At 38.6% G+C, this 15623-nt stretch overlaps 1 long non-coding RNA gene across 1 annotated transcript; it reads left to right on the top strand.

Moving 5' to 3' along the window:
- The first annotated feature begins 1811 nt into the window (after positions 1 to 1811).
- Positions 1812 to 11877, top strand: LOC117517715. Its single transcript, XR_004562809.1, has 3 exons — positions 1812 to 1946; positions 6473 to 6477; positions 11866 to 11877. It is a non-coding gene; the product is annotated as an uncharacterized LOC117517715 (long non-coding RNA).
- Positions 11878 to 15623: the final 3746 nt, after the last annotated feature.

Genomic DNA, 15623 nt, shown 5'->3' with positions numbered 1-15623 from the left:
GAGTTTTGCTGTACATGGAACTGAACAATAAATTTAAAGCTTTGATGATGAAGTCACTTCCATCCCACATGGCTGACTTTATTTTCCCAAATTTTTCTTCTATTCGAATCTGAAGGGAATCTGTACATCTTGAAGCCCTTGTTGTGTCTATTTGTGCATCCAAATGCACAACTCGTCATTTTCAGGGAATAAATCAATAAAATAGCTGGATTTACCTGCAGACACATTAACAACGAACGCTATTTTGAACCCAAGACGGCACCACGAGGCACGTGACCGATTTTTTTCGACGTCTCAGGTCGCCACTCTATCACCAGTGGTGCATTTGCGCCCTCTTGTGGATATATGTGATACAGCATCCGAACATGTTTCAATAATCACAATTTGAAAACAATTTTTAATAATTAAAATACTGCTATTTACAGACAATTGGCAGATCATCTGCACAGTGTTCATTTAATATTTAGATTGCTTATGCCACACACACACACACACACACACACATATATATATATATATATATATATATACACACACACACACACACACACACACACACACACACACACACACACACACACACACACACACACACACACACACACACACACACACACACACAGATACTTCAATCTTTAATTTCAAATCAGAACTGTTATCTTCATTCTGGAACAAGCTGCATCAACAAGTAATTGATTTGTTTCAGAGTTGATGAATTTTAAAAAAGCATGTCATTAACCAAATCACCCTGTGACATTCGTGAATAAGCAACATGTTAGTGCACAAATCAGCTGCTGACTCGATCCCTAAAGAGGGAATTCAAAAGCAGTGCATTCCGGGTTCTTTCACTTGTGTTTTAATATATTTCAGCACCACATAAACTGGAACATTTCGAAGTATTGTTTTTGTATAGTTGGTGACATACTGACACCCCATTTAGCGCATCTTGTTATGTCTTCCATGGACTCCAGAAAAATGCAGTGTTTTGAGTCAGTGTCACTAATTTGTAGGACAGATGGAAAAGTTTTGGCACCATCACCAGCCACATCACTATCTGTTGTTTAATTACAGTTTTAGTTTTCCCTTGCTAGCTTGCTAGCTGGGTGGGGCTGTGCAGCTAGCAAACAATATGACCAGTTTTTAGGAGGCCCACAAATGACACGTAAGATTCATTCACAATGTTCAGTAATTTATGCAGCATCCACTTGATGACTCATATGGAGGCAGGTGCCTCCACTAATCATCCAGCAGGTAGCAGTAGGGGAAACCGGGGCACAGTGAATCAGTAGTTACATCTGCAAAACTACATATATATTTGTAGTAGTTATGCTATTTTTATGCATAAAGACATCCCCCTTAAAAACTAGTGTTTTGTTTTTGGATACATTAAGGGTAAAACCAAGTGGCCAGTGAAGTCAGTTTTTTCTTATCAAAAGTAAATTTTGTGGATGTCAGTGTCTTTGTATTTATTTCTAGCAACAAAGGGAAAGGTGGCCCAAAAAATTATTACTTACAAGAATACCCCTTCCAACTGATGAGCATGTGTTATGTCTTCTCCAGACTATCAGGTATTTGATGACTCGTGTCACATGCACTCGGGGCCCAGTGAATGGGGGCCCAGCGAATCAGTCTAGAAAGTGATTTACTAAGCACCAGTATCAAGTGGATGACAAATATTACTTGTTGAAACATGTTTATTTTTCCATGAATTATTTCTATAATTTGTGTATATAAACAACTGTTTTCACATCTGAACATAAATTATGACAGTTGTATTTATAATATTTTCTAAAGGACTTATATCACTAAGACACTCACACATTACATAGCTGGTTTGTTGGAATATAGTTTGTATATTCATCAGCATATATTTCATCATTTTAAAGAAATCTTTATAATCATGTGTTTATTCATTATATTCTAAGTGGATTCACTGTGCCCCGTGAGTTAGTGTCTGGGGCACAGTGAATCAAAAATTTTCAAATTGATTTTAAACACCTGTAAATTACACGTGGGGAGACATAAATAACACAGTCTTATAAACAATAACTTGCTGTATTAAATCCACAATAGAATGACCTAAACCTATGCATAATGTGTTTATGCTGCTACAAAACATTTCTGATCCCCTGTGCCCTGGTTTCCCATACATCTGTGGACTATCACAGGCTAAGCAAAGTTACTCTTTCAACTGATGGGAGACAACAAAGTTCATCAGATGCAACAGAATTTGTCCTCATCAGAGGATGGGTGGAGGTGAAGTGATTTTGGACACGTTGGAAAAGTACTGCAGAATGTGGTGAGAGAGAGAGCAGGGTGTGACATCTGGACAGAGAAAGAAAAACAATGGAGACTTGGTGGTTTAATGATGATGTTCAGGAAGGTATAAGGGAAAACAGGTTGATGAAAAAGACTTAAGATTGTCAGAGAGATGATGAAAGAAGGTAGGAGCACAAGGAGATGTGGTGTAAGGTGAAAAGAGATGTGGCAAAGGAAAGGGCATATAGTGAGCAGTATATGAAGTGGGACACTAAGAAAGGAGATTAGGACTTGTACCGACTGGGTGAATCGAGGGACTGAGCTGGAAAGGATGTGCAGCAAGTCAGGGTGGTAAAGGATGCAGATGGAATTATGCTGACAAGAGGGAATTTTATTGATAAAGTGGAGGGAGTGTTTTGAGGAACTGATGAATGAAGAAATGATAGGGAAGTGTGACCGCTTAGTAATGAGACACTTTAGACCATCAGTTGGGACTCAACCAGCTGATACTGATTTGCACTGACAAGTAGCAAGACTGCTTTTTAATTACTGATAGATTTCAGCTGTTGTCTTGGCTTTCCATGCTTTTTTGCACCTCCCTTTCTTCACGTGTTCAATACTTTTTCCTGTGTCATTTCAATTTTCAATTTCAATTTATTTTCATTTATATAGTGCCAAATCACAACAGAGTTGCCTCAAAGCGCTTCACACAGGTAAGGTCTAACCTTACCAACCCCCAGAGAAACAGTGGTAAGGAAAACCTCCCTCTGAGGAAGAAACCTCAAGCAGACCAGACTCAAAGGGGTGACCCTCTGCTTGGGCCATGCTACAAACATAAATTACAGAACAATTCACGGACGAATATACAAGAAATGCTATTGGCGCACAGGACAGGAGGATCGCCAACACGAATACAACTCCCATTTCTGGATGGAGCTGCACCTTAAACAGAGAAAAAGCAGAATCAGGCATTAGAAAGACAAAAAAAAAAAACAACTGTATAATTTGCCAGCATTAAACAAGAAAAACAGAGAAATACTAAGGTGATCGCCGGCCACTAGCCCTAAACTTCACTAAAAGACCCAGAATTTAGGTCAAGTTGAGGCCGCAGCCCGCTCCAATTACTGATAAATGGATTAAAAGAGTAAAAAGCATAAAACAAAACTGTACCAGTATGCTAGCCATATGAAAGGAAAAATAAGTGCGTCTTAAGTCTGGACTTGAAAATCTCCACAGAATCTGATTGTTTTATTGACGTGGCGAGATCATTCCACAGAACAGGGGCACGATAAGAGAAAGCTCTGTGACCCGCAGACTTCTTATTCACCTTAGGGACACAAAGTAGTCTTGCACCCTGAGAACGTAAAGACGGGTCGGTACGTAAGGTTTAATTAGGTCAGCTATGGTAGGGAGGTGCCAGTCCATGAATAATTTTATAGGTTAGTAGCAGAACCTTAAAATCTGATCTCACTGGGACAGGAAGCCAGTGAAGGGATGCCAAAATGGGTGTAATGTGGTTGTACTTTCTGCTTCGTGTCAAAAGTCTGGCTGCAGCATTTTGAACCAATTGGAGACCCCTAATGCTAGACTGCAGTAAACCAGAAAATAGAACATTGCAATAGTCCAACCTAGAAGAGATAAATGCATTGATCAGGGTCTCAGCATCAGCCATAGACAGGATGGGACGAATCTTTGCTATATTTCGCAGGTGGAAGAAAGCAGTCCAAGTAATATTTCTAATATGGAGGCCAAAGGACAACGACGGATCAAAAATTACCCCAAGGTTCCTCACTTTGTCAGTGTGATGTATGACACACGAGCCTAGGCTGAGTGTTAACTGGTCAAATTGATGCCGATGTCTCACTGGACCATTTCATATTATTATAAATAATTTATGGACATCTATGGTTTGATTTCTTTGTATGTATGGATTACTTGGGTTGTTACTGACATTTGGTGACCATTTAATGTAAATAGCACATTTAGAAAAACACTTTGAGAAAAATGGTGATGTGTTCAATACTTATTTTACCCGCTGTATGTATTTATCCCACATTGGCATTTAAATGTGCTTTGGTTTACAGTGACGGGCTTCGAAAGAACAAATATCTGCAAAAGTTCTTCCAAGGACACCCCCCCCAAACAAAGACAAGCAACAAATCTGACTTCATTTTCAAAGTATCTCTTTATTTTCCTTTTGAAAAGATGCCTGCTGTCGTGATGTTATACAGTATATACAATAAATGTGTCAAAGCAACCGTACATACAGTAACAGAATTCAAACAGCATCAAGAATCTGCATAAAGTTTTTAATTCAGTAAAAGAAAAAAAAAACTATAAATAAATGCAAAAACATCAATATGTCCTCTACCCACAACCAAAGGGGGGAAAAAACCCCAATAACCACAGAAATGATTTCTGACTTACATACTGTGTACACTCAGGTCCATATATATTTGGATATTGATGGATGCTGTTTATCACAACATGCTCAAGGACATAAATGTAACAGCAGTCTGGCAGCTTTAAGTTGAGGTGTGGTCAACACTTTTCAGGAACCAGAAGTCACTGATCATTTACTGAGCTGATGGTGGTGGTCTGTCGCATATGTTGCAGAGATTAATTAAATCAGTCATTCATAAATGCAACAATCATGCACAGACATGATCAGGACAGTAAATCTGTCGATTGCAGGCTGCTGTCAAAAACTGAGTTTATGTGCAAGAAGTGAGGGAAGCCACCAAGACAACACTGAAGGCGTTCCAAGCCTCCCTGGCTGTGATTGGCAAGACGGTGTCTATAACAACTGTTCCATGTTGCTTCCCTCGTCACAGCCTCCAGGAAGGGCAACACAAACAAAACATGAACTCGTTCATCAGGAATGATGTATTTTCAACTCTAACGTGAGAGTTCAAGTAGTAGAAGTTTATCGGTGTCCAAATATATACAGACCCCAAGTGTGTATTTAAGTATATGAACAGTTTAGGTACTGAATAAACGCATCACAGAGAACCAGAAAGCCAAACAAACAGATTAAGTTTCTCAGTTTGTGTAAATGAAAAAGAAATAGCCTTCTGAAAAGTGACATTTGACCCTACACACACACACACACACACACACATATATATAGTTTAAATGGTCACTGATTATTTGTTAACATTTCTTGTACGAATGCCTGTTGTACATTATTTTTTGTTGTTTGGGGGAAATAAAGGAAAAGTTAAATGCATGCATCTCTTCCCATAAGAAATAATCTAATGTCCAGTTCAGTGCAGAGAATGAAGCACTAAAAAAAAAAAAAAAAAAAAAAATAGCACAAAGCAAACACTGACCTGGGTGAAAGAAGGGGCTGAAAGATACACTTGTTTTTGATGCTACTGCATTAAAAAAACAAAACAAAAAACAGCAAATCAAATTATACAGATTTAGTTTGTGCAAAAAGAAGCAAAAAGGTACAAAATTGTAGGGGAAAAATAGTTTGTTCTTGGACACACAAATCATTTTTGTTTGTATTCATGATGTAAAGCAGTGGCTGTCCCAAAACTTCCTTTACCTGAATGATAGTAAAACTGAGATCATGGTGTTTGAGCGCACTGGTATACCAAATGTGGTAACAACAAATTTTGGTGCTTTGGCTATGTAAAACCAGCTGTCAAGAATTTGGGAGTGATATTTGACAGCTGTTTGAGGTTCAATCAACAGATAAATTCTGTTGTCAAAGCTAGTTTTTTCCAACTTCGCCTTTTGGCTAAAATAAAGCACTTCCTCAGTAGACGTGATCTTGAGACAGCCATTCATGCTTTCATCAGCTCCAGACTTGATTATTGTAATGCACTTTATTCGGGCATTAATCAGTCATCTCTTGCACGTCTCCAGTTGGTGCAGAATGCTGCTGCTCGTCTTTTAACAAACACTTTTAGACGTGAGCATATTACACCCGTCCTGTACTCACTCCACTGGCTTCCAGTTCGTTTTAGAATTGATTTTAAAATTTTAATGTTTGTTTTTAAAGCTATTTATGGCCTTGCACCTCCCTACTTGTCTGAAATTTTAACTTTGCGCACCTACAGTAGGACATTAAGGGCGTCTGGCCAGCTTTACTTAGATGTTCCAAGGTCAAGATATAAACACTGGGGTGATCATGCTTTCGCGGTAGCTGGCCTCAGACTGTGGAATGAGCTACCTCTTGAGTTACGTACTATTCCTGACCTAGCACAAGTTAAAGACTTATTTATTTAAACTGGCTTTTAACACTTAGTGGGGAGGTGACATGTTGTGTTATTTTTATGTTCTTTTTTATGTGTTGTTTTAAAATTTTATATGTTTTATTTTTGTAAATTTGTGTTTTTAATGTTAAGCACTTTGGACACCAGTCGGTGCTGTAAAGCGCTTTATAAATAAATGTTGATTGAATGTTGCAGTCCATTATCACATTTGTTGTATTTCATGTTGAAATTTAGACTGTGCTAGAAAGCAGGTAGTCTAAATGTATTTATTTATTGGGGGGGCTAGAAGAGAAACATTTTAAATGAGAATATTTTACTAATTTATTTTTAAATTGCAAGCTCATCATTTTAAACAATGGAGGAGAAATTTTCAGCTTTATCCCCATTTTCATTTATTCACTGAAGCCCAGTGAAACCAATATTTTAAATGTATTGCATTAATGCACTTTGAGATGCACTGCATTAAATGCAGTGCATCTCAAAGTGAATGATAGTCAGTCAAACAAGCAACAACAAAACACAACAGAAAAATGAGTACTCAGAGTACATATGTTCCTCAATGCTCAAAAGTCCCACACTGTTCGCCTTTTCCCCTTCATTATTAAAGAAAAATTGGGTTGGGTTGGAGGGGAAGCACCCACACTAACAGTTTTTCTTTCAGTCCAGGATAAATATTTTCAAATATTTAATATATTTTTAATAATCAGTTCCTTAATTTCTGAGTAATTCTGCCAACTATCAAAGCAAACAAACACTCACTTTGAAACATAACAGACAGTTGCACCACCAAAGCTGACCCAACTATTCTCGGTGTTGCTGACCAAACGGTCCGCCCCTAAAAATTGGTCCACCTTTTGCATCTGCACATGCGTCATTTCAGACCACAGCAGCACGTCTGAGACATTCTCTTCACCCAAAGCAATCAAATGGATTAATGGGATCTTTACCCATCAGATGATGAAGGTAAAATCTCTTAAATCATTCTAAAGTCAGTTTTAAGCAGAATTGAGGCCATTTTAAGCAGAAACAAGGCGAAATTCTGTGACGCTTTGAAATGCCCGACGCACAGTGAATGCATCAGCTAGCAGCTCATTTACCCGCGGAGCTCTGATGGCTTCTGCCACCTTTTATGATGAAATAATGCTGAATTTATGTGGAAATGATTGTTGCACAAAAGCTTCAGATATCTGTCGCTGAGATAGATGGTGACTAGTGTACAGTCAGAAACATGGTGGTAATCCGTGAATCACGTCATCGGGGGGACCGATTTGTAGGGGGCCCATTCGGTCTGTGACACTGGAGCCGAGGATCGCCTCACCCCAAAATTTAAATGAAAGCAGTAAATTAGTTTTTAAGATATTTGTTGCACAATGCAGGGCGACAAAGACAAAAAAGTACAACTGTAACCTAACAGCAAAAAACAAAAAAACAAAAAACTTAGATATTACATGATGGTATTTTAAGGCATATAGTTATGCGCAAATTCTATTTTGACATTTTTGTCACTTTTTTCATGAAATTGTCCATTAAACAACAGGAAAAGGTGTGAGTGTAAATTTTCTTCTACTCCCTCATTTTTAAAGAACGCAATGTGATATAGAACCACACTTTAAACTCCGTCCACTGACCCAATCATCTGAGTTTGTACACTCATGGTTACTTGTAAGCAGGGTCATGAGATAGATTCTTTTCAATGTGAGAAAAAAAGTACATTGGATACCTTAAATCATTTTTTTCAAATTATACTGCAATAACATTACTCAGAGAGGCAGACGGCCCTCAGGGCCCCTTTGGGGCTGAGATTTGGACCTCCTGTAGAAGTGTGTTTTGTTTGTTGTTAAATTGAATAAGTAATAAAGATCGTGTCCATCAAAGTCTACTTTTGTGGCTCTTCCATCTTTCATCACATAAAACTTTCTCGCAACTGTGACTGAGAAATACTACCTTATTTTGCATGAATTAAGAAGATGCAGCCTAATTTGTATCCCAGATTTCATTTCCCGCTGCAGCACACCTTAATGAAATATTTGGGTGATCTTCATTACAGTGGAGCAGCACGCGGGACATTTGCCTGCAAAAACACTTTGCACTTTATAGACTTCTGTGTAATTAGACATATTTAATGGTCAGTAATACAATAATCTTCAAATACACCTTGCACTGCAGCAACAACACAAAAATAAAGCAAGAAGTGACTACAGCAGATTAAGAATTGCTGATAAAGAAATCAAATTTGCAAAATGCATAACAGACTGAGTGAACAACTCATACAATAGTATTTTTATTCGGCTTTAAAACAGATGTAAGTCTGACTGTTTCAAATCTGCAGTTTCATTGCGTCATAAAACAACTGCATGGCGCAGCTGCAACATGCACGGTGCAGACATCCTTTACATTTTCACAGTAAAATCCTCACAAGGTTCTGCAAAACAAATGCGTACATACGAGACTCTGGAAGTGTAACTTCGAGTGCGATTCATCCAGAACATGATGTTTTTATCAGATGTGACCAGGTTGCTGGCTGGTATAGAGGTCCAGATGTTGAGGTGTATTATTTTTCACCATCCTCATTTTAAATCAAGGCTGCACAAACTGGCACATGAACCAAGGTGGTGGCTGAACATCATTCAAAAATCTTTTCATCTTGATGAAACCTCTCAGGCCTACATATATCCCAGTCAACAAGCTAAATTTTTAATTTTGTGTTACAGTCAAAACAACAAAAAAAATCTGACAGGGGTGAAATAGACAAACATGCAATACCTTTGTTTACTGCACTATAAAATTCAAGGAAGCATAGCAAAGGTGTGCACACTCAGTGCAGTTTTAGCAGTCACGTAAATTTGATGTGCTGCACTAAATTTAAAAACTTTGCGAGTGTGATGTTAACTTGAAGTGACAGAAGCAGCTATACAAAGAGCTGGGTTATCGCGATAAAGGACACTGTTTTAGTTTGAATTTAGCAAGATCACTCAAAAAATAATGAACAAATTCTGATACATTTTATATCAATATGAGAATATTGCAGCTAATTTGCAATGGAAATTTTGGAGGTTTTTGTAGTGTTGTGCAGCTGCACTGCAGTGCTAGCTGCTGATGTACTGCGGCAGGGAGCAGACCTCAATGATGAGGCAATTAAATGGAATCTATTGCCAAACATTTTCAATATTATATAAAAAAAGAGAGAGAATGTTTTGCAACTTCTGGCTCCACCCCTTAATAATGCACCAAAATGGAAAAGTTTCTCCTTCCCGCTCAACCCAACCCAATGACTTTTTACAGTTTCCTCATCATTTTTTGAGTAATCCTGCTCACAAACCAACCGTTAAACACAAAAACGACCATGTCAGAGGTAACTTAAAGATATTATTGTAAAAAAAAAAAAAAAAAAAAAAAAAAAAAGGTTATTTGCAGATAAGAAAAACCCTACATTTTTTGTTTAATGATAACATCTGAATATAATTGATCATTTAATATTTACAGTACCACTGGCAGCTGTAACACATCAAGAAAAATGGCACAGTTTCCAGTTGTAGTTAATAGATTTGTGGATACAGGCATTTTACTTCACAAACAGCCTTCATCAGATTCCCACAGTTAGCTTTACAGGTGCATTTTGTAATAAAAAAAAAAAAAGTCAGAATCTATAATGGTAAAAGTCAGATTGGTGAATTTCTACTGAATTCTTATTCTTGATGCCACACAAACGCTCACGTAAAAGAAAAAAATTACAAATATAAAGTATCAATTTCATAATGTTGGCTCTCATCCTCAACACAATAACTTATTTTATTCAGCTTTCTTAAGTTGGGGAACCGTAGGAAGATTAAAATGTAATCATTTATAATAAGCTGTCATCTCTGATATACAGTAAACCTACTCGGTTAAGGCAAGTGGTGACCAAAAAGTTGCAACAGAATGATGGCAGATACAACGAAGGTTTTTGCACAAAATAAAAAATGGAAAGTAAGTGTCGATTTACAAATGAGAAAAACTGATTTGTGATTTCAGACAAAACAACTGACAGCACCTATAAAAATATTCACCCGCTCAGGCTTTTACTTACAGTGCATTCGGAAGGTATTCACAGTGCTTCACCTTTTCAACATTTTGTTATGTTACAGCCTTATTCCAAAATGAAGTAAATTCATTTTTGTCTCCTCAAAATTCTACTCACAACACCCCATAATGACATGAAAAACTTTTTTTTTAAATTTTTACAAATTTATTAAAAATAAAAACTAAGAAATCACACGTATATAAGTATTCACACCCTTTCCTCAATACTTTGTTGAAGCACAATTGACAGCAATTACAGCCTCAAGTCTTGTTGAATATGATGACACAAGCTTGGTGCACCTATCTTTGGACAGTTTTGCCCATTCCTCTTTGCAGCACCTCTCAAGCTCCATCAGGTTGGATAGGGAGTGTCGGTGCAAAGCCATTTTCATATCTCTCCAGAGATGTTCAATGAGATTCAGGTCTCGGCTCTGGTTGGGCCACTCAAGGACATTCGCAGAGTTGTCCTGAAGCCACTCATTTGATATCTTGGCTGTGTGCTTAGGGTCACTGTCCTGCTGACAGATGAACTGTCACCCAAGTCTGAGGTCAAGAGCGCTCTGGAGCAGGTTTTCAAACAGGATGTCTCTGTACATTTCTGCATTTATCTTTCCCTCAATTTTGACTGGTCTCCCAGTTCCTGCCACTGAAAAACATCCCCACAGCATGATGCTACCACCACCATGCTTCACTGTCGAGATGGTGCCTGGTTTCCTCCAAACATGACGCCTGGCTTTCACAACAAGGAGTTGAATCTTTGTCTTATCAGACCAGATACTTTTGTTTCTCATGGTCTGAGAGTCCTTCAGGTGCCTTTTGGCAAACTCCAGGTGGGCTGTTATGTGCCTTTTACTAAAGAGTGGCTTCCATCTGGCCACTCCACCATACAGGCCTGACTGGTGGATTGCTGCAGAGATGGCTGTCATTCTGGAAGGTTCTCCTCTCTCCACAGAGGAATGCTGGAGCTCTGATGGAGTGACCATAGGGTTCTTGGTCACCTCCCTGACTAAGGCCCTTCTCAATTCTGAGCTTCATGGCAAAGGCTACGAATAGTTGTGCACATGTGATTTATTTTGTTTTTTTCAAAAAATTTGTAAAGATTTAAAAAAACAAACATTTTCTTGACACTGTCATTATGGGGTACTGTGTGTAGAAATTTGAGAAAAAAAATGAATTTCATCCATTTTGGAATAAAGCTGTAACACACACACACACACACACACACACACACACACACACACACACACACACACACACACACACACACACACACACACACACAAAAAAGCGTAAAAAGTGAAGTTCTGTAAATACTTTCTAGATGCACTGTGCCTTATTGATGTGCCTCCACTAGGAGAAAAAATAAATAAATCAGGCTTTGCCAGAATAATTAATTTTTAAATTAAGATATTAAATGTCAAAGTGAAATGGAATCTCTGCTACATGATCTTAATTAAATGAATGCAGACAACACATAATAATGAATTGCATTGGTGAACTCCCCCCCTCACCCCCACACAAATCAATCAAGAGAGAAGATGTCTCAGTTTCTCTAATCACAGACACTCAATCTTGTAACACCTACAGTTATGAGCATTTTGGTGGCTTCCCTCACTTGACTCCTTCGTGCACATGCACTCAGTTTTTTGAGGAGAGCCTGTCTGAGACAAATTTACCAACAGCTGTAAACTTTAAATTTCTTCATGACTGATTTAACTTCAACTCAACTCTGTGAGGGAGTACGAGGGAGAAAAGTACTGAAACCACTTGGCTGTACAAGTGATGATTTAGTCATGTTATATTATAAATGGTGAGGAGTTATGTAACCCAATTATTTAACATTTTGTCTCTTCATTAATTTAGATCACATTTCAGAGATATTTTTCACTTTTAGAGAACATCTCTAAAACCATTGTATTAATAAATAGGCTTTTATTTTTAATATGACATGACAAAACAAAATAAAATAAAACCACAAGAAAAACCCCAAGGCGGTGAGTACTTTTCATGGCTACAGTATGAAAAGGGATGGAAATATTCTACCTGTACATAAAAACATAATTTTCATCATCAAAGTACACAAGTGCTTCTACTCCGTAAACTACAGGTACAGTATGTGGTCCATACAAACAAGTCAAGCTTCATTTTCCACACTGATTTTATTTTATAGTCACACTTAAAGTTAATTCATTACAGTGCCTATTTGTCTTTAGCAAAAATAATTAAGTGCACTTTTGAAATGTTCCACTGATTAGAAACATACCTGCATTTTGTGTAAGTATTATGTTTAGTAGGTAACACATTGGGTGAAACATGCTGTCAAAAAAACAAAAAAAACAAAAAAAGAAGCAGAAATACTACAATATATATCAGTAATGGGAGTCTAACAGCCAAACGGCAAAGAGAAAAAGGTTATCACACTGCTAGATGCATTCCAGGTGCACTAATGTATTTTTTTTCCTACAAAGCGAGGTACTATATTTTATGCCCTTTCAAACAAGGCAAGCCACTTGTGAGTAAACTAGATATTGTGGATATATTGTGTCGTGCTCAGATCAACATCCAGTTCCCAACCAATCTGAATAAAAGTCCTCTTATTCAGCCCTCAAAGCTGATCCAGGACACCTCACGATAAAAAAAAGTCGAGATGCAACCAAAAGGGAGGTTCAGACATAATTTCTCCAGCTCAGAAATATAAGTAATTACATACACCAGCACATTTAGACTTTAAAACAGCTTCCTGTTTGAACCCGAGACAGGAGATGTAAACACTAAGGTTGCTGACAGGGCACCTGACAGGTATTGATGCTTTAGGACACATTTCATCTCATTTCATTTAATCCTTGTTAGGGTTGTTTGAACACAAATAAACATTAAAAGAATACGAGGTCTGTTAGAAAAGTATCCGACCTTATTATTTTTTTTCAAAAACCATATGGATTTGAATCACGTGTGATTACATCAGACATGCTTGAACCCTCGTGGGCATGCGAGAGTTTTTTCACGCCTGTCGGTTACGTCATTCGCCTGTGGGCAGTCTTTGAGTGAGGAGTCGCCCACCCTCTCGTCGATTTTTTCATTGTTTAGGAATGGCTCAGAGACTGCTGCTTTGTTTGATCAAAATTTTTTCAAAACTGTAAGGCACAACTGAGTGGACACCATTCGATAAATTCAGCTGGTTTTCGGTAAAAATTTTAACGGCTGATGAGAGATTTTGGTCTGGTAGTGTCGCTTTAAGGACGGCCCACGGTGCCTGACGGCGATCTGCGCTTCGAGGCGGCAGCGTCTGGCCGTTTCAAGTTGAAAACTTCCACATTTCAGGCTCTGTTGACCCAGTAAGTCGTCAGAGAACAGAGAACTTTCAGAAGAAGTCGGCATGAGGAGTTTATTCGGACATTCCATTTTTAACGGACATTTTGTAATGAAAGAACGTGCGGGCAGAGTCGCATGTCGGGCCAGACCCCTCCGCAGGGGGTCGCGACAGGAAAAACACCTCCGTTGGAAACCTTAACGGGCAAGTTGGAACATGCCCAAGCTGTTAAACAATTTCTCAGTTACTCACTTGTTGAAAGCCATCAAAAGCCAACTGAATTTTACAAATGGTTTTCAACACGGAGGTGTTTTTCCTGTCGCGGCGCACACAGATTCGCCGAGTCATCACGGCAATGACTTGGCGAATTTGCACGCATGTCTTTCATTAAAAAATGTCCTTAAACAGTGGAATGGCCGCATAAAGTCCTCATGCCGGCCTCTTCTGAATCTTCTCTGTTCTCTCACGACGTCCTGGGTGAATTAAGCCTTAAATTAGGTTGTTTTCAGGTCGAAACAGGCCGACGACTGCGCCTGGAAGAGCTGCGCGACGTCCCGCTCCGTGGGAAGTCCTTACAGCGACAGAAACACCCCATAATCTCTCATTAGCCATTAAACTTTTCACCGAAAACCAGCTAAATTTCTTGAATAGTGTCCACTCGGATATTCCTCACAGGTCCAGAAAAAATTTTGATAAAGCAACGCGCGCCGTCTCAAGCAGAGTGTGAAACAAAGGAATTCAGCCGAGAGGGCTGAACCGCATCTCACTCAAGGCCTGCCCACAGGGAAATGACGTCACCGACGCGTGAAAAAACTCACGCATGCGCACGAGGGTTCAAGCATGATTGGTGTAATCGCACGTCATTCAAATTCATATAGTTAAAAAAAAAAAAAAGTGTCGGTTTCTTATCTAATAGACCTTGTAAATTCAATTTGTTATTCAAAAGTTGTGTTGGACTTTACATTAACCAGACTGTTTTATACAGACTGTTAACAATTTAGCTCTTTTGTCACACTCCCAGCTTTACAAGAAAATAAAAACATTTATTTATTTATTTCAAAATGATCAGAATTATTGCACTTCTTAATCACCACATGTTGTGAGATCATACCGGAGTCTCCATGGACTATGATGTTTGCAGATGACAATGATCTGTAATGAGAGTGCAAGTTGACACTAGCCTGGACACACAGAGATATGCTCTGGAGAGAAGGGGAATGAAAGTCAGTCAGATCAAGACTGAGGACACATGTATAAATGAGGGGAAGCCCAGTGGAATGGTTACATTGCAAGAAGTACAGGTGGTGAAGGTAGATGAGCTTAAATTCTTAGGGTTAAGTTCAAAGTAATGCAGAGTGTAGTAGAAAGGTGAAGAAAAAAGAACATGCAAGGTGGAGTGAGTGGAAAAGAGTGACAGAAGTGATTTGTGATAGGAGGGTATCTGCGAAAGATAACCTTTATAAGACAGTCGTGAGACCAGCTGTATTATACAGCCAAGAGACTGTAGCACAGCAAAACTACAGGAGGTGGAACTGGAGGTAGCAGAGCTGAAAATGAAATTTTCTTTGGTAGTGACAAGGATGGACAGGATTAGGAATGAACATATTGGAGGAACAACACGAGTAGGGAAGTTTGGGAGACAAAAATGAGAGAGGAAGATTGAGAGAGGATGAGCAGAGAAGGGACCCAGGTTATATAGGGAGAAGGATGCTGAGGATGGAGCTGCCAGGCAGGAGGAGAAGAGGGAGGCCAAAGAAGAGGTTTATGGA

This window comes from Thalassophryne amazonica, chromosome 9, assembly GCF_902500255.1.
Source record: "Thalassophryne amazonica chromosome 9, fThaAma1.1, whole genome shotgun sequence".
Lineage (NCBI taxonomy): Eukaryota > Metazoa > Chordata > Actinopteri > Batrachoidiformes > Batrachoididae > Thalassophryne > Thalassophryne amazonica.
Note: the sequence above shows the minus strand (reverse complement) of the source record. Positions and strands in the feature narration are given on the sequence as shown.